Consider the following 21194-nt stretch of genomic DNA (forward strand, 5'->3'; position numbering starts at 1 on the left):
CAGGCAAGAGTCAGGCTCTCCCACATCCCACAGAACCCCATCAGCCTCTCCAAAGACACTTCCCTCTGCCCTCGCTTACTGACGCCTTCCTCTCCTCCTTCCCTCCTTCCCTTTCATGTCCCGATGTTATTTTTCCATTGTGTCATTTGTTTTAGTAAGAGAACAAACAGCTCAAAGCTTCTTCCTATGCCTCAAAATATTGTACTTGCCAATTACTTCACAGAAATAAGAGGATTAGGAAGGCTGCCAAACAGGCAAAGCAAAAGTGAATAAAAGAAACAATATTAAAAAATTTACAACTGGCAATCCAAATAAAAGTGGCTGCCTGGAGGACCTGGCTTAAGTAATAATTAAGAAAGTGAGAAACCCTCAGTGACTTCAGTAGTTTTTGGATCAGGCTCTCACACATGCGTGTTCCCCCCACATGTTGTCCCACACATCCTACAGGGCAAATCACAGAGAGGCACTAGAAGAGTTACCAGTCACACAGGTACACACAGAGGTGCATGACAGGAAGCCTGAAAGTCAACAGCAAAGCAGGAAGGAAGAGAGAAGCAAATGTCTGATTTCTTGCATCACTAAACTATCCATAGACTTCTTGTGCTCACCAGGTTAAAAAAAACTCCACGTAATATCTTATGGGATTCAGATCAACCATTTAGTGTAAAAACAGACTCCTTCTACCTCTTATCTGAATAGTGTGACCAAGGTCTACACAAAAATAAATTAACCGTCAAACTAAAAAAGATCTTGTGAGTGGCAAATAGTCCCATGTCTTCCTAGATTTAATGTATTGTTTTATGAAGGAAAGACAGAGAGACAGGGAATTCTCTCATCCTAAATGAAAGTGACCATACCTGCAACTGGTTAGAGATCTCACTACTACACTACATCTACTGTGTTTGAGCTATCAGACCTCAACTCCCACAGCAGAGTCTGTACAGTCTAGGGTGCAAGAGAAGCTACAGTGCCTGTGGATACCAGCAACATCCACAGTCGTGGGAAGAGTCTGGAGCTGGAATTAGTGAGCTGTCATGACATAACCAGGACAGAACAGGTGCCCAAAAAAACTGTGCAATCTCCATACACATCCATTTTTCTCAAAACTCAACTGCACAGAGCCAGGTGGAACCTGATGCAACTTTTACATTAGTTGAGCCTTCAGCAAGAGATTGGATTACGTGACTGCCATAGATCCCTTCCCATCTGCAGTACTGTACTGCAGTGTTGTATTTCATACATCAAGCATCCAGTAGGGTGGTTCCTGACGTGCAGAACTCAGGAGCCATACTTCATACAGCACTAGGATATTATGGAGCAATGGCACCTAAATGTGGTACAACCAGCAGCACTTCAATCCCAGCTTGTGGTGAGCCTGGAGTTCAGGAAAAGCCAAGAGTACTGTTCTATACAAGCTAGGAACATGTCCCTAAACACAACATAATTAAATACTGTCCCACTGCCACGGTCCACAAAGATGACAAATTCAGGACTACGAGGAACCTGGAATCTCTAAATCCTTATGCAACGTCTGTTGGAATTAGAATCCTAAATGCCAGAGCAAGAACACAGGTGTCTGCTTGACTGGTATTGCAAAGGTGTTTTGCAGAGGCAAAACAAAACCTAATACAAATAAGCATACAATTACTTGTGTCAGAATTTTCAACTTAACAAGACTTACATCTCTGCTTCCACCATTTCAGCATCTGGGCACAAAATCTTGTGAGCCTTGGTGTCTTTGTAAAGGTCAGATTTAAACACCTGGCAGAACTGAATTAATGGGATTATTAACACTACATTTGAATCTATATTTAAATGATTGTTTCTGGGACAAGGACTAATGAGAACAATGGCATAACCCCACTCATATTTTCATGTGATTTCCATCCTGCATCTGACATTGGAGAAATTGTATATGTAGAAAATTTTAAAGACCAAATAAATTGAAAAGCATCTGGAGTCTGTAGATCAGAAAACAGCATTAAAGCAAAATGCTGTGGGATAGTAGAGAAGGAGAAGATGGGGACAACTGGCTGAATGTCTCATGAGAACACAGGTTAGGAAACTAATGTCTGGCTCATCACCAGCTGATTTTTCCAAGAACTACAGCAAAGTGCCTAAAGTGGAAAGTTGGTAGTGATCTTGGACTCAGCCCTTAGTAAAACACTGAAAGAACTGCGAGAGAATAAGCACAGTTCAAAGGTGATCACAGTTAAGGTTCGCCTCCCTTCAGAATGTGAAATGTAATATTAATCCACGTAATGCTTCAAGGAAGGGAAATTATTCCTTTGTTGCAAAGATGGAAGTCAGAAATAGCTCAAAATGGGAAACTCCAAAGAAGTAAAAACGTAATTAAAGTGGTGGTAATAAAAACAAATGTGAAGAATGAGAAAGCAAGATATAAACTTAGGATTGCAATGTTTCGGAAAAAATAAGAGGAATCTGCAGGATAGCCAAAGCAAGAGAAGCAAGGAGGATGACTAAGTTTCAAGAGACTTCTCACTGCTTAAGCTGTTTAACCAGCAATACATATATAGAAAAGGACAATCAAGAAGAGACTATGGAGACACAAAAATATTTCTCTTAAATGGCTTTAGCCCAAAAAGAATCTTGTTATTTCACAGATAGCGGGGGCATGGTTTGCCCAAAAACCTATTCACATACAGTAAAATTCACTCCAGAATCATAGATCTCTAAGAAAAGAATTCATTATTTTCAGTGAATTTTCATTAAAAATTAGGATTAGACCAGGCTGACAAAGATTTCCAAGAGAAGCAGAAAATGTAGTCATTAAAGGAAATTTTGACTGAATATGGGTATACTTTTAAAAGGAATGGGAAAGGCCAAAGGATGATCATACTTAAAACCAGCTTAACAGACAGGTGTTATGGATTGGCCTGGAAATTGTGCATCACAGTCCATTTCACTGGATCTGTCTAAGTCTACAAGACAGACATCTAGATGTGTTCTGTCGATTGAGCAGGGCAAAGCAGCAGAGAGAAGAAGCTGAAAGTCTGACTCTGGCTGAGTCTTTACACCACTATCAAGCCAAATAGTTAGAAACACATCAGCTGTTCTCCCAGTGCAGTGTGAAGCTAAACAAGTACATCATCTGGAAAGAGGAGTGAAAGCCTCCTGTTCTACTCATAGGAATTGTCAAAATTGCCAAACTAAGCACACATGGTTATCATTTAGGCAGTATTGGAAAGTCTTTTGATCAAAGTGCCATCAAAGATTTGCTGATGAAATAATCTAAATTGACTCTCAACATGTCAAGGATGGGTGTTGAGAGCAGGGAGTACTAAGTTACAGTCAAAACTAAAGCACTTGTCAGGCCATGCCCGGAACTCTGTGTTGAGTTTTGGTCCGCACTATATAAAAAGGTTGTGGATGGCCTGGAAAAGGCCATAAAGACAGGGAAGCCTGCCATACGAGGAAAGGCTAGGAGAACTGGGTTTGTTCAGCCTTGAAAAAAAAAAAAAAGGCATAGAGGAGACCTTATCACCATATTTGGTATTGAAGGGTGTCTACTAAGAAGGTGGAGACTCTGTTCCTACAAAGACTTGAGGGGTAAGTGGCACAAGTAATCCTAGGGAATTCCAATTCGACACAAGAGGAAAATTTTTCACAATCAGAATATTCAGCCATTGGAAAAATCTCCCCAGGGAAGTGATGGATTCCACAACTGTGGGCACTTCTAAAGTTCAGCTGAACAGAGTTCTGTGCCATCTTGTCTAGACTGTACTTTTGCCAAGAAAGGTTGGACCAAATGATCCCTGAGGTCACCTTCCAACCTGAAGGCCTCATTAAGGCTCAGTAAACAGTCCAGGAAAAGGTCCCATGGGAAGAAGCAAAGTACTTGCTCCAAAATGATTTGTATATTTAGTTTCAAGTAGTTGGAAAAAATGTGGGCACATAATGTTTCATAGATGATAGAGGTCTGTATGTTCAAAATGGTATAACTCTGGAAAACCTCAGAGTTTCTCTGTGTATTTTCACAAAGGGCAGTTCAAAACAAAATGGCATTCAAATTTCAGGAAAAACAGGGCCAGAACATCCAGTAAATAAACTGCTTAGCATTGTAACAGTAGATACCAAAAAGTCTGAAAACTAATTTCCATGGCTCATTTTCCATGGCTAAATGTATGGATAACATCTTCCCTCTGTAGAAGCACTGTAAATAAAAAGCAACCATATGACCAAGAAGTACCAGTGCACACAGCCTTCCAGGAAAGAAAGAAATAAACCACTGCTGTTACATCAATTACCCTTTTTACTCTCTAGCTTTCACTGCTTCAAATCAAAGGATCCCACGAAATTTTAAGGATGGAGATACCTCTTTCATGGACAGAAATTAGGAAAAATAGGATAATTATCAGCAAAATTCTATCAATAGCGGGAGATAGCACACATGCCACAAGAGAGTTTTCCACTGGCCTTTCTCATAACTAATGAGACAAAAGTCTAAGGAGAAATCACAGTGTAACAGCAAAACACACTGGAGTCTAACACATAAGATGTAACAGAACTTCCTGTACGTAAAATTTGCATTTAAAAAATGAAAAATTGATTCAAAAATCTGCCTAGAAAACATTAACACATAGCAGAAAAACAAAAAATACTTTGTATCAAGTACATAGAAGCAAAAAACCCATTTTTCAATAATGATAGAGCAACAGACCCATTCTGAGAAGCATCTCAGAAAGAAATTCAGAAAAAATATATTTCTTTCATTTACATAAGACTACTTCCTAGCAAAAAATTAAATTATAAATAATGCTGAAGTAGCCTTATCAAATATTTAGTTAAAGCACATAATTATATTTCATCCCTATAATTTGCTTTTGTCACAACAGAATAAACCGTAAGTAGGTGATTCACAGATAAATTCCATGCAAAGGCCAAAATGTATAGTTCCCATCTAAGAATATGTGAGCAGATATGCTTTCAATAGTATAAATTATTTAGTCTAGCACAGTCTGAGTAACACAAGTAGTAGACAAAGTTTGTAAACTCTGTGGGCAGATCTTCAAGCTCATACGATACTCTTTACTGGATATTCACCAATACATGAAATACATGTGAATTTAGGCAATATAACTCTCCACAAGTATGCAAGAAATTCTGAAGCATTTTTTGCTAACCGGTAAAAAATATGTTATAAAAACCCCACCAAATTTATTTCGGATTTATGCTGTCTGGCAGTTGCTTAACTTTAAATAAATAAATGGTGAGAGAAAAAAAAACCCCAAACAACCCCAGAGAAACTAAGTGCATTAACGACTTGCATCAGTAATTCAACTTGAAATGCACAAACTCACTTGACATCTTCAACTGCTGTATATGTTTTCCATCAAAACTACAGGTAGTGACCAGGGGCCTCTGACAGGACATAAGGATACACACATTTTACATGGATTTACAGCAATATCTTCTAGAAAACTACATTGCTTTGGAGGGTCAACAAAAGCACTCTTTTATTTTATGTATGTGATGAAAATAGCACTTGATACACCTGACATTTTCCATGAACTTTTTGTATTATACAAGTGATGGTCCCAGCTCCACATAAAAGTAGAAGAGCAAAAGCATTTCCTATTATGATCTTTTCAAGCAGAATAAGTGAAGAGTTATGGCAAGTTCATACCACTTCTAAGATGTTTAACACAAGTATCATAATTGTTACTTAATGGGTCAGGAAACAAAGACAGACTTGTCTCAGTGGTGTTGTCTGTTCTCTATAGATCACACTTATTTTCTTTTCATATTTAGGAAATGTAATTATGTCTAATTCAAATTACAAGAGACAATAATTACACAAAGCCATTTTTTTCTGTATAGTTAATCCTCTGAATATTTTATTTGCCAAGGCATACAATTTTCCAAAAAGAAAACATTAACTTATGTCGCCCATATGGAATTTATTTAATTATATGATAATCCAACATGGTTCCCTGCAATTTATTATGTTAATTAGTTAGATTATGTGTGAAACATTTTGTAATGAGCCCATTCCTTTTCTTTATATGTATTTAAAAAAAAAAAAATCTTTCTAATGAACCATTTTTCTGCATTTATAAAAGATAACTGGGCTTCACAATTTAAACGATGTGTTACAATTTTTATCAGCATAGACTTACTACAGATTTTGAGAACCACAAACCATATTTTGTTAGACTGCAATTTCCTTACCATATCTAAGCACAATAATTGGAGAATATTGTGTATTTGATATTATAACTGAATCCTATACTACTTCGGCAGTAAGTGCAGTATTATTGATTGCAAATTGATGAGGGAAAAAAAGAAAAAGAAAAAAAGGAAAAGACCTCCAATAATTCTTCAACCAGGAGGGCAGAAGAGGATTAAAAGAAAGCCTTTAATAGTTAGCATGTGCAAATCTCTTTTGGAAATGAGCCAACAAACTAGATCAACATGGATTTTTGCAAGAAAGCAAGTTACTGTTTGTTTCGTACAAGTTAACTACAAGTTACTACTACTATGTGAGCAGAGAAACAGATCATTAAATATAAAAGCTCTCCCATGACAACTTCTTGAGAAAATGTTTTCTAACAGTCCTGAGGTACTGTCTCACTTGAAATTTCATTTTATACATGCAGTTTCCCTTTGTTTCCAAAAATGAGGAATGCACTCCACTTCCTTGCCTGAGTTTTCAGTAGCTAAAGGTAACACCTTTAGGTTTGTGCCTGCACAGTCTTATGTGTCAAGACTGCAAACATTTCCAGAACCATGCTAGAACTTCTCATACATTCTGCATTTAGATGGGAATTTGTGTCTGATTCTTTAACCTCCAAATATACTCTGCAGGTAGTGTACCTGACAGAGTACTGTGAGATAAAACCCTGAAGAGAAGAGAAGAAAGCTGGTTGATCTTCAAGGATCACCTCTTCCAAGCTCAGGAGCAATGCATCCCAACAAGGTGGATAAAATTAAATGGGGCCAAGTACAAGGTCCTGCACCTGGGTTAGGGCAAACCCAAGCAGAAACACAGGCTGGGTCTTGGGGCTATTTCTTGACTGAAGAAAAATCCTGACCTGGAGGTCATGATAGGATTCACCTTTTACAGTACAGCTGTCATTAGTCTATAGGTGGTAGAGGACAGAAATAAAGTTTAAAAAGCCATCTGCTCAATGGCGATGCTCAACACAAAAAAAAAAAAAATCAAGACGAATCAGCCTCTCTCTTTAAATCCTTAATGGTTTTTCCTATGTGCCATCTGAAAATGTATTAATGCTGTGGAATCACTGATGTTGGCCCAAATGTCACATTTAAGTCAGTTTTCAATTATTATCTTACCATTTATATTCATTTTCTCTAAATGGCGCACTGGTAGAGCACAATAAATAATTCTGCTGTGGTCACATACATTTCAAAGACTTGACAGGTCAGACAGCTGCAGAAGCCCTGTATGTTTTTCAGATGACCTAAATTTTTTTGATCAACATATACTGATGTAATAATAATCAATGGAGGCAGAGGAGAAGGGTGTATTCCACGCGAACGATGCTTGTGTGGATTTCCTTCAACTGTTATTTCAAGTCACATTTGTTTCCATGTATCCATATTCTTAAAATGCTTTTATACTTTGTGTTACATCTGTTGAGTTGATTGTTGTTAGCAAACAAAGAAAGTTCAGAACTCCAGTATTTATCTCTAGAAGAATAGTGGAAATATGCTATATGTCAAAGTAAACGCTGTGCAGCTGGTAACAGACATAGCATCTCAAGCAAATGCCATGAATTTTGGCAGCACTTGACAATTTGCTGGCAGTAGGATCACCACACCTAACAGCAAATCATTAAAAATTACCAATAAAACCCTCAGAACCAAAAAACATCCAGGAGAAATTGCAGTATTTCATAATATATATGCAAAATCCAATATAATTTCTCTCCAGGCCTGCAAGCAACTGATTCCTTAATATTGCATTTTGTATGTCTCCATACTGAGACAGTACAAACCCAGAAAGGTATTCTTTCCAAGGCTGGTTATTTAGATGTGTTCTTGGGTTATGAACTATTGGAAACATTTAAAAAAAAACAAAAACAACACAGATGATTTAAAATACTTACAATCTTTCACTTTAAAATTACTCACATGCTGGCTTCTGAAAGACTGCTCTGTGAAGGAACTCTCCAGTATATGTTCATTTAGCATATGTCCTTTAAGAAAATTGTCACAATAAATTTCCTAGACTAAGAAGGTATGTAGTAGTCCAACCATATTTTTTTCCAAACAATTTTCAGGAAATTTTACAGAATAAACATCCTAAATGTTCCTGTATCACAAGAAGTTTGTATTTCATTATCCCTTGGATCTCACTGGGGCACTCACCAGCAAGAGGAAGGATGAGTGTTCAAATTGTCACCATCACTTTCTCAGAGGTCTCCCACAAGGATGCTCCCTAGCAGCTGAGGTCACACCTGAGAGCACCATGGACTAAGAGTTTAGTTCTCAGTACACATTCTTAGAATATATTTAAAGGCTCTCTGACAGCGAGCCTTTAAAGCACCTTATCTTACTTTAATGCCCATTAGGGAAGAATTAAGTAGGACTAATACACTCACTATGAAGTTTACATGAATAGTTCAAGAATGCCTACACTATTTTCCAATTATTTTTTCAGACAGCAAAGTAGTGACCAAATATAGATAATATAAAACATATTCAGTTCCCACCACTAAATATCACAACTTGTACCTCACAACTTCCTTCAACATTTTCTCATGACCTAGCAATCAACACTTCTCTGTGACATATACTTTAGTTCCTATTCCCCCCATCAACACAGTGTGCACAATCAGAGCAGGGAATTAATCTGTATCACACTATGACTGGCAGGAGTTGAAACATTCCAGATCAGTTCTGTATAATCCTTGACAAATCTTTCCTGAAAAAAACCCAAATTCTCTGTGCACAAAGTCATGGGGCTCCTCAATTCTTTGCTCCAGGCCTTTCAATACTGCAATAGTTTTAATTTAAATGATTGGGGATGAACAAATATTCTTTCCACGTGTATTGTACACTTCAACACACAACTGACAGTTTTAAAAACTCACGCATTAAAATAATTGTCTAGCTATGTATTTAAACAATTAAGTAATTATTAATTCAGTAAATGCCATAATAGGCTTTTGGAAAGTACAAAAGAATCCTTTCCCACGACATACATCGATATGATATTTGTCTAACTAGGTGATCTGCTTATTATTCACCAATTTAATTCTTTCTTGAATTATGTAGCAACAAAATGCACAAAGGAAAAAAGTTACCCTCTGTAATTATTTGACAGGATAAGTTTCAAAATCCTGACATGCCAAACTAACTAAAAGCACCTTAGTGCCACCAGAGGACCTCCCAACTCACTTGGCACCATAGGGTTAATCTCACTCATTTAATATTCTACCTCAAACAAGAATAATTGTAGCAAGAACCAAGGTCTTAGGGTAGCTTTAGTATGACCATGCTACTTCTTCAGAACAACAGTAAAAAAGCCATGCAAATGGAGATGAATGGAGCACAAGCCACCGAGGTAATTAAAAATGTATTTTCCATCTCCTAGTAATTGAATTGTGTACAAGCTGCAAGTTAATGAGGTCATCTACCCTCGAGCACTGACAGGAAAGCAGGAATAATTATCTTTCAATTTTTTCTTATGTAGCAATTAATTTTAACCATTCGCCTACACCCCACTCCCACTTCCCTCATTCCAGTCAGTCAAAGTCACGGCTAAGCCGAATTGACAAGCAATTGATATGGTGGCGGCACGGAGCTGCCGAGGCGGGCAAGGTAATCAAGGGGCTGCAGCTGTTGAGGGCTAAGCGCTTCCAGGTGAATGTCACCTGAGATTTTGCATTCTGCCACTCGGAGGATTTGGGACACACAGTAGTGCCTGACAGCGCATCTGGTGCCAGGTGGGCAGGGAGGGGACATCGCTGATTCGGGAAAGGAACAGAAGGATGGACAAGGATTGATGAATGGACAAGACTAGAAACAAAACTGTCTTTTTTGGTGTTGGTTTTGTTTCTGGGTTGTTTTTTTTTTTTTTTAGGGCTCATCTACTTTCATTGAGTATTGCAAACTACGGCTGTATTAAAAAAAAAAAAAAGTGTAATAATGCCTTGGCTTTTAATTCATAAACTCAACCAATTAGACTCAAACCCTTATGATGCCTCCTGTAACTATCTGACATGGACTTTCAGCAACTCCACACTTAAAAGGAACAAAATCTGTGCCAAATGAAATCTGAGAGAGCAGGTCATGAAGAGGAGTTTGGCACTTTGACCTGTGGACCAAGGCCCTGCAAGTTCTGTGCAGATGTCCACATTTATAATTAGGCTGGCAGTCTCTGTGATCCTCCCTTTGACCTGAACCATCTTTCAACAGCTACGAGCAGTTCTGTTCACAAAAAAAAGCAGGCAACACCACCTATGTAATAAATGGATTTAATTTCACTGAAATTATCAAGATCAAAGGAAGGAGGCCTAAGTGTTTGTTTATTAATACAACTCCTACCTTTCCTCCTTCAGTAAAGACTACAAATGTTTTTAGCACATTGCATGCTAGATGGAGTGTACAAGGATGGCAATCTGAGCCCATACCGCAATGACAACTTGTCCCTGTATGTCAGTGCACATCACCTTATCCCAGCTGCACTCAAGTTAAATTTCTTCTGCAATTACTAATTTTTGGCTAGCAGTTTCAGAAAGAAACCCTTTCTCACTAATTCTAACTCAGATATCTGATGTTTGTGAATTATGACAATGATTGAGTCTTACTCACCTGGCTGAGCAGAGCAGCAAACCTTCCTGACAAGTGAAAGTTCTTTGCATTTGCAAGATGTATTAAAATGTCTTTCTTACATGCACTACTACAACTGGAGAGAAACCCCATAAAAATGGTAGAAATTATTCTGTGTCAGCAGTTGGTGTAAAGAGGGAAGAAATCTTGGACTTTTGCTGCAGACTCCAAGTCCAGAGTCCTTCTGCCTTCTCCTAATACACTTACGAGCCAATTCAAGGGGTTGTTCTGAAGTTGACTACTAATTTCAGAAGTTTCCAAGAAATGTATTTCCTTTTAGATATATTTCCTTTTAATGATAATTATCAAAGTAAAGGTCAGTAGAGAAGGTGCTAGAAGTCAGTCCCTAGTGTTTTACCTCATTAGAAATGCAAATAATGGTTATTGTTTGGGTGAAAGTAGGCAACACCTGGAAAAGCGGTACACATAAAGGTCACCTCAGCTTCAGTATAAAATTAGCATCAGGAATGAAATCAAAGGCAAGCAAATGCCAGCATGTACACACTGGAGGGAAAAGGAGTCGTCACTTTCTTTTGAGCACATAAAGAATATAACTACACATGACAGTGCAGTAATACAGTAATAGCAGTAATTTCTATACATTTATTTTATCATCTAACTTTATATGTACTTTGCAGCAGTCTTCTACTCTTCTTTCTATTGATGCTGCTTTTTGCAATCTGAAAGCTGTCGAGGTAAATATAAATAGATGGGTAAGTGAAAAATAAGTTTGTTTCTCCCAAAATGAACATAAATTTTTGCTTTTAGCAGAAGGATTCATGATCTCAATTTCTCATGTCATAGGAAGATGCCTGATGCAACTCTGTAGTATATGCACAGAGCAACCCTTTCACAAATGTCAACAAAAGGGTTCTTACCAGAAAAATTAATGCCTTTTGCATTTTCCTTCCCGAGCAGCACCCAAGAGACTAGAAATTAAATCGGTATCTACTCTGAGAAATCACAAATGAAAACAAGGGCACTGGTTCACATGTAGTCAACCAGAAATGAATATTCTTGCGTAATGGCAAAACAAAACCCAAAACTTTTGCTCACAATTTAAACAATCAAAAAAACAACCAAATTCAGGACAAAACAAAAATTCAACTTCCTCTCCAAAGCCCCAGTAGTTTAACTAAGAGAAGGTAAGTGCAAACCAGGGACAGTTGTGAATGCTGGTGACAAGTCCAAAAGAACAGCCATCAGTTACAGTGCTACAGAGGAAAGCACATCCGTAAAGCTACTGTCCATCACTCATAATTAAATTCATTTGAAAACACTACACACACAGACATGATGGAAAGACATGAATTGTACTACAAAGACAAAATCATTCTCAGTGGTTAGTTAAGTGTTGTCAGTCAATCCTAACCATTTCACAGCCAGATCTCTCTCTGTAATGGCATATTAAACTTGGCAGACTTGATGGGGCGTAATAAACTTCATGTAGTTACCACTCCTCCCATTTTTCCAAAGCTAGGGCATGTTCATCCCTTTAGGTTTACTCCAGAAAGCCCAGATAAAACAAGAAGATCAGTTTCCATGTCCTCTGGAGGTTCTGCTCTCATTAGAAGGGAAAGTTCAACTACATGTGCACAGAGTGAGGAAGTTGCTTGATCCTCTCTCCTGCCTCTGAAGCACAGAAGGAAAGAGGAATGAAGCACTTACTCAAGCAGTCCCAGGGATAGAAGAAAGACAAGGCTTCAACAGGTCAACATCACGTGGCTTCTCTTTTGAACACAGAAAATGTTTGCTGGGCTAGATAAGTGGTCCATCCTGGGAAGCATCCTGTCTCACACAAAGGAGCCACCATTTTCTGTGGTTTGTTTTCCTTGCATCTCCCAGCATCCAGAACTCTTGTCTTGGCATATTTCTAAGGCACAACCCTGTTTAATCCTCTCAGTATCTGTTTACAAACTTGTTGTCCATCAATTTGACTACTCCCTCTGAACCTGCAGATACTGTATCTCTGCAACTTTCTGTGGCAATTGATTTTAGAGTTTTACTACCCACTGTGTTAATACTTTCTCTGCATGCTTGTCTTCTGATTTAAAATTCTCATATTATGCCAACAAAGTGTCTCTTTCCCTCATCTGCTTCTGTCACAAACAGAGTAGAAACAAAAGGCAATTACTCCTGAAGCTCAGTATAAATCGCCGAAGGATTTCAAAAAGAGAGGGTGAAGAAAGAAAAAAAAAAAGAATAGTTCTTGTCATCAGAAGCAAACATCTTGCCCTAACAGTAAAAAAGTTTTAGCTGAAGCCTGGATGATACTATTTCCTTATATTCAGGGATTTTAAATATCCCAGATTTACCATAGACTTATTTACCACTGATGATAAACTAACTTGAGTTATATGACATGGAAATAAAATTGCATATTAAAAAAAAAAAAAGAAAGGTGGAAAAAAACCTGTTTAGAATAGGCTTTAATGAATAGAAGGTAAATTGTGATGATACAAAAATGGCCATTTTTCAGGGCTTTTTTAATACTTAGCATTGCCAAATTTTCTTCCGCTCATTAATACCAGATGTATTATTTGTGTTCCATATATATAAATGTTATATGCCCACATTAAGATGTTTTGGGAACATTTCCCTTTTCTGCTACAATGACATCTTGCAACACACTTCTACATGGATTTTATATGTCTAATTTCTGTAAATACAAGTCTTCAGATTTGGATTAATCCCCTTTTCTACCACTCCTGCAATGTAGATCTGGTGAAGATGGACATATGAAGAGCTAGCCACAGAATTGTCACCCTTTAACTACAAAAGCAAAAGCCTTCCTTGAATCAAACCATGATTAGCTGCTACTTGGGTTAACCTTGAAAAAGGGAAACAACCCTTCCTTAACATATATCAAAGTGCAAAACAGTGTTACCTGGCTGCCAATGATCGGGAGAATTCATGCAGCAAATGCAACTCAAAAAAGCAGGTTAAACATTTTCTCTTTAAAAATCAGAAGCCTAAAACTTAGATACCATTCTGAAATAAACCACAGCCAGAATACGAAGCAAGAAACTACATAAAACACTTTAGTCTAGAAAAGCATATGGAGTAATGTGATTGGTTTCTATACAATCAAAAGCTCACAGGACACTAATCGAAATCACTGCTTGGATGCTGAAGTATAAAGGATTTCATGTTCCCACCACACTGCAGCAAGAGACATTGCCACAGACACATGGGAATAATTACACCTTGATACAATTTTCCTTAAACACAATCTGTTATTTACAAAAATGATCTCCACACAAAAGCCAATACGATTTAATCCTATAGCAAGTCTAAAGGCATGAACGCAAGCCACTCTAAACACTAACATAAGACAAATCCAAATTTCAATTTTGCTTAAATTTGATAACTGAAGTGCCACTTTGAAAGGTGGAACTTCTCATACACCCATCCCAGGCTCTTTTTAAGTACGACTAATTCTGATCCAGCACAAGTTTTGCAGTCTGAACTGAGAAAATTGCTCACCATCCCTATTTGTCTACATCACATTCCTTACAAGATAGTCTTCCAATTTTGAGAACGCTAAAAGAAGCAACCTGAAAGAACCTTTCAATCCATTACCTTCTCTTAAGGGTATATTTAAGAGCCCCAGCCCTGCATAGAAATGTGCATCCCTAAACTGACAGTTTGCAAAAGAATATGGTCCCAAGCTAGAGGCATGTCCAACCTAAGCTTTAAAATTCAACTTTGAGTTTTCCATTTACAGTATTTAATTTCTGATAATTGTAGGTAAAAACTTTTAACTTGAGACAGTCAAATCACAGAATTGTCAGGGTTGGAAGCGACCTCTGGAGATCATCTGGTCCAACTCCCTGCCAAGGCAGGGTCACCTCAATTGGGTTACACAGGTAGGTTCTGAATGTCTCCAGAGAAGGAAACTCCATGAATTTATGGCCATTGCTCCTCATCCTGTCACTAAGCACCACTGAAAAGAGTCTGGCACCATTCTTTAGTATCACACCTTTGAGATATTTACATGTATTGATGAGATCCCCTCCGTTTTCTTTTTGAGATTAAACAGGCCCAGCTCCCACAGTTTGCTCATAAGAGAGATGCTCCAGACCCCTCATCGCCTTTATGGCCTCTGCTGCACCCTCTGCAGCAGCTCCTTGTCTTCCTTGAACTGTGGAGACCAGAACTGAGCACAACACTCCACATGTAGCCTCACCAGGGCTGGGCAGAGGGGGATGGATCACCCCTCTCACCTGCTGGACACGCTGTTCCCAATGCCCCCCAGGATCCCATTGCCCCTGCACACTGCAAGGATGCACTGCTGGCTCATGGTCAGCCTGTCATCCACCAAAACTCCCAGCTCCTTCTCAGCAGAGCTGCTCTCCAGCAGGTGAGCCCCCAGCCTGTCCTGCTGCTTGGAGCAATTCCTCCCCAGGCGCAGAACCCTACATCTGCCATTGCTGAACCTCATCAGGTTTCTCTCTGCCCAGCTCTTCAACCTATAAATAAATCCAGCACAAACATTTTCTTTTGAAGAGTTCCAGACATATCAACACAGTTGATAGATTAATACATCCCCTAGAAGTGCTTAGAGAACATAACTTCTTTTTTTTTAATGCTAAAATAGCTTATTACATAAACTTATGCACTCATGAAACATTTTAGGTTGCACCATTAAATACTTCTGTTTTTCTAAAAATCTCACCTACCCAACTGTTGCTTATCAATCATCCTTTTAATTACTGTACTCTGTTACTTGACCTGCCTTGACCACACTGTGATAAATTGTGCTCAGGTGTACTGCACACCCAGTTCCAGGCACTATTTTCCTCACCCTCTCCAAAGGGTCACATAAGGCATCTACATGAAATAGATTTCCACAGGAAACTTCACACAAATAGGGAAATAATTGATTACTCCTTTGGGAAAAAAAAAAGAAAAAAAAAGAAAAAAAAAAAAGAAAAAAAAGAAAAAAAAAAAAAGACAAAAAAAGGCTGAGATCTTAAAAGAACTTCGACCCTTCCAGTAAACAGGATATCAACTTACCACACAAGCTTGCCCGTATTAAGGGTCCATGGCAGTCCACACAGTGGCTCTGGGAGATCCAGGCATAAATAAAAATACATGAGGTATAAATCATAGCATTAACGCTGCCTCCAGGACAGGGGATCCATTTCAATGATCATAATGACATTTACTGAAGGTCCTTGGCAATCCTGGTGGTTCTCTCCAGCTGTTTAACTATCAAATCAAGGTTATTCCATGGGATCTTACCAAGCCTCACAGAAAAGGTTGCTGACTGTGCTAGCCCATGAAATTAATTTTTTAAGAAAACCCCAATTGATAGTCTTTGCTGTCAGTACTATTTTAATTTCAAAAGCGCCATCATTTGAAGGTATTTCCATTCACCAGCTGGCTCAATATTAATTTCTGATTCCCCCTCTCCTAATCACACAAGAAAATTAGAGGATAGGTAGAAGGAAATAAAGCAAAAATGAAATATTTCAATGGGTGTTCAGGGAGCAATCTACAAAAACAGCATGAATTTCTACTCAAAGCAATGGGGAAATTCTGCTACCTCCAGACACCATGATTAAAAGACTGCATATTAGTTCCAGCTAAGTCAATTTTCTTAAATTGAAACTCCAATGTAACAAAGTCTCATTAAAATTTTTTTGTGAAGTGCCATTGTTCCTACCTATCTAGAGTTTTAAATAGAACTCACAGAGGGTCAGTTACAGGAGGCTTAATATTCCCTCCAAGATTCTACACAAGTTACTGTCTCTTGGCATCAAGACTGATTTACTTGAAATTTTTTTTTTACTCTTTTCAATGAAAATGTTCTTCCTTCATTCCTACCTCATAACTGAAATACTTTATTCCTTAGGTATTGTCTGAGAGAAGAAAAGTGCTTTTAATTTTTAATGTGTAAGTGCAGATTACTGACTTTAAAAAACAGAACTTGTATCATCTGTTGAGATATATAGCTCATTATAAATTATTGCTTGCAATTCTGATCAGCAGAAATTATATATTTCATATTTTGATTCTGTTCACATTCAAATAAGGCATTTAACAATCAAATTTAATTGAACAAAATTCTAGGATGCTTTTTTCTTTTAAAGAAACATTTTTCTGTGATACTTGGAGTATTCAGATGGCTTGCTGCTTTTCCAAAGCATGACTCTATTGTATGACTGTTAAAAGGTAAACCCTGAACAACACATAATATACTTGAATTAGATGTTACAATTCTCTCCCAAAGAGAAATAAAAACCTCAGGGAAATGCTACTGGGCCAGTACTGTCTCACAGCACATTTTACACTATTGGCTGATAATATAAGAGAAGAAAATAGAACTTAAAATTATCATCTTCCTTCATAGAAAATTATATTTTTTATTTTAAATGTTTTATGTCAAATAACTTGAAGCCCTTTTCAGAAAAAATGTGTAATATTTTCAATGCCCAGTCTGCATTTGTGAAGGACTGTACTTGAGCAAAGTAGTGCTGCCTGTATCACAGCATAAAATAAGCCCAGTAGAGACAGACTGCAAGAAGATGAAAGTAGCAAGACATCCCTGCTTTTTCTCTGTTTCCTAGGACCTGTGTTTCTTTCATGCCAATGTTTTAAAATAGTCATTTAACATTTACACCTGAATTAATTCCTGCCATAAACACATCCCCCCCTTAATACATCTAGCTAGTTTTGGGATGTTAGCAACTCGCAGTATCTATGTCATTAAGAACATTAGGATATTAAGTGAGAAATTATTAATTATTCTTTCAAGTAGAGTTTCTGAAGTAAAATAATGAAAATATACAAATCTAGATTAAGCAGGTCTTGGCAGATCTTCTGTCCTTTCAAAACAGTTGTCTGTCTTTACACAGTAGCACCCCTTGGTTCTTTAAAATGGTTAGTCAGTAAACAGCTCTGAAATTCTGACTGAGAAAGTCAACCAGCAGAGACAAGCAGTTGGTTTGCTTTCTCTCTGCACTTTTTAATCCCTCTGAGGGAATTTCCACTGTCAGTGAAAATCACAACTCATCACAGTAGTGGCTTTTCTTACAGAAACACACACTCACAATGTGCTGGTCAACGACCCACTGAGTCTGCCAGGAGACTCCAACACAAGTTAAAACAGAATGTTTTTTTCAGTCCTAGACTAAGTAAAAATTAAACATGCAGCTTTTTCAGCTTACTTCTAACAACTGACCTTCTCGAGCCAGTGAAGCAACTCTGCAAGTTCAAGATCAGCTAAACCCTCACCTTCCTCCAGCAGTGATGACTGCAGGTGATTGCAAATGTATCTAGAAAAGAATGACCCTGTGACAAAGTTTGCTGGCTGAGGTGTTGGAGCAGCCTACCTGCATTCCTATGGCTCTCATCTTGCTCTCTACAACAACAAAATTCACTATGTGCTAAGAAAGATCCCAATCACCTCTCCATAATTCACGATCTCTGCTACACTGTGCCTTCTCTGACAGGCAACCTTACACTTTTTCACCTAGAAGGCTTGCACTGTGAATTAAAAGGTGACTTTCTTCCTCCCAGTAAAATAGAAAAGGAAATCAAAACTAATCTTCCCCTAGGTCCTTCCCTTCCCCCCCAGTTTATGTGGCACAGACCAGCCTGCAATAATCAAACCAGAGCCATTTAGTGTATAGTCTAGTCTTGCTGTGACTAATAGGATGATTGGTTGTATAGCTTCTTTATGGTTGTTCATTATATCACCCTTACATAAAGTAATTTAATTTCAGTGGGATAATTAGGGTATTTCTAATCTAACTGATAGTCTGAATGAAATGAGATTCTCAGAGGGAGATTTGTGTACCAGGAGATTGGTGACCTCCGGCCCCAATTTTCACACAATGTATTAAGCTGACAGCCTTACTTCCAAGCCCTGCTGCACTGGCTCCTCACCACTTGTGCAGATGTATGTGCTACAGACAGCAACCCTGAATGAGGCTCTTCCACTCAAAATCCCAATATTAAGGGAAACTAGAATTTTTAATTTGAATTGCAGAAAGATAATCCAGGCTATCATTCACTTGTTGAAAATACAGCACTGTTATTTATCTGTCATGCAAAGTATGCATCTAAATTCTTGATTTTAGACTCTGCCTCACAGGGCAACATCAAACAGTTAATGTTGCTTAGTGTCACTTGAGTCACTTGATCAACACCTATAATTTTCTAAAAAATCTTCCCCTGTATGTTTTCTGGAAACATATGCAAAAGTTGAAGAAAGTAGCTTCTAGCAAATTGAATCAATGGCATATTGTATTTATGAACCAAAACCCTAAGTTTCTCTTCCTTTTGCTGAGTCAGATAACCTGGCTACTTAACAGACAAGATGCTCCATTTCTTCACTGACACTTACACACCAGCTTGTTTCTTTCCATCTCTCTGTTCTCTGAAAACTGACATTCCTTTCCCACATCAGTACAGCACCATCCTGACTCAGACCAATCCAATTCTCTGAATGCAACAAAAGCCTTTTTCCTTCAGCTAAGTGTGGACTGAATCCTGCTGCTGTAACCAAACCCTTCCTCATCATACCTGCAGTGTTGTCCCTGCGGTTGCACATTCCTCTGTTGATCCTTGGCTTTGCAAAGGATGATACCCTTGAACACCAAAAGCCTTCACCCACAGACCTTTGAAATTATTTCCCTGTGATTAGTAAACCTCTTCAACCTCAACAGTTTAGCCGTTAATCCTAAGAGCTAATAGAAGTAGAGAAGGCCTTACAAACTGAGGAAAACAGCCTGCTCTGTCACGTAATTTGGTTGTAGTGTTCCAATATTTGATTTAAAGACAGCAAATAAGTTACATGAGCTTTCAGGATTCTTTGTTCCAGGCTGACATAAACAGTTCAAGTAAGAGACTGAAAACACCACTGAAAATCTCTTTTCCAGACACAGTAACATCCTGTATACAGTGAAGTCACAGTTCACAATACCTTCAAAAGCGTCACAATTTCACCTACAGCTCTATAGTTACACACAAATAATCAATACACACTGCCAAATATATATACTGATCTAATATATATTTTGTGTATATATGTACACCCATTTAGTATGTGTGTGCATGTATGCACAGAAATACATTCTTTTTTTTTCTATTTCAGCACAATAACGCATAATTTAATGAAAATGAAACCTCGACATTTATACTTGAGCACAGATGAAAATATATGATCTATAGAATTTATATCTCAACACTTAAATCAATGGAGTCCACACAGGGGTAATTATTTTCAAGGAATTATTCTGCAATTAGCACCTTTTAAAGAGACCTATGTAATTTTAAAATATCAAAACCCAATGAACTGCTACAAATTATAGCTACCTCTGTGTACATCCATATTTTAAACCCATTGGTGGTGGAGATAAATGTAGCATAAGATCCCACCTCAAGCTTTATTTCACTCAGTCTCTAACATTATCGTTTTTCAGTAATGGCAATTTGTATTTTGTATTTTTCACCAAGCCTTGCACTTGCAGCTTTGTCAGAGCATTTCCTTGGGAATTTGCAGTGGGAAAGTCACTGACCTGAAATATGGTACTGGCTCTCTTGCAGAAGTCTTGGTCTTGTCAGGGCCTGTTTAAGAGACTTCTGAGTTCATGGCTCCTTGACCTTATAAAATAAAAAAGCCATTATAATGTAATGAGCCAATATAGAGCTGTTATACTAGAAGTAAAGAATTATATACTAGAGATGATAAATGAAAGTTTTCTACTTTTTTGCATATCACCAGCTTAATTTTATATACATTTTCAAGAAAAGATAATGTCAGTCAAAAGTATGTCACTGTTGAGCAGCTAGCAGAGTAATGAAAGCACCAGTTCTCAGTGGTAAGAAGGAATGACCTTTATTGTTTTGATTTCATCACATATATAGAGTTCTCAAAAGTCACCCAGATTGGTCAGTCAGAAGCCTTCCCCCAGGCCTGATTGGCCAGGCCTGCACTGCCCAAGTTCTGGAACACTGTTCCAACAACATCTAAACTCTATCTTTATTTACAAAACACAAGAAGAGTTCCCGTGGGAAAAACCTGTGCTAGCCACAAAAGTAGTTTTAAAATAATATATTTTTTATAGCATCTTCCTCCAGTGACTGCCTTAAAACCTCCCAAATAATTATTCTTGGTCAAAAGAAATGAAAACAAATTAACTCCTTAAAACATTTGCAAATAATCTTACATCAAATGATTGCCCAAAATATAGAATACTTTCTAAAGTAAATCAATTTTACTGAAGGCATACTAAGCATAAAAGCTTAGAAGAGAAAAGTGAAAGCAATACATTATTATCATATTGTTGTATTTAAGAAAATTGACAGTGGATAGTACTGGATTCTGCTCCATTTCTACATCTGCCATCAAGTCAAGACAA

General features: G+C 37.8%; 1 long non-coding RNA gene across 5 annotated transcripts in view; it reads right to left on the reverse strand.

The window, feature by feature from the left end:
* Positions 1–21194, reverse strand: part of LOC146436615 (uncharacterized) — a 59753-nt gene that overhangs the window by 15326 nt on the left and 23233 nt on the right. For all 5 annotated transcript variants that reach the window (XR_014852923.1, XR_014852921.1, XR_014852920.1 and 2 more), the window contains one exon: positions 20352–20436. This is a non-coding gene — a long non-coding RNA (uncharacterized LOC146436615). The remainder of the gene's footprint in view (positions 1–20351; positions 20437–21194) is intronic.

This window comes from Lichenostomus cassidix, chromosome 5, assembly GCF_008360975.1.
Source record: "Lichenostomus cassidix isolate B80296 chromosome 5, HeHo_3.0, whole genome shotgun sequence".
Taxonomy (NCBI): Eukaryota; Metazoa; Chordata; class Aves; order Passeriformes; family Meliphagidae; genus Lichenostomus; species Lichenostomus cassidix.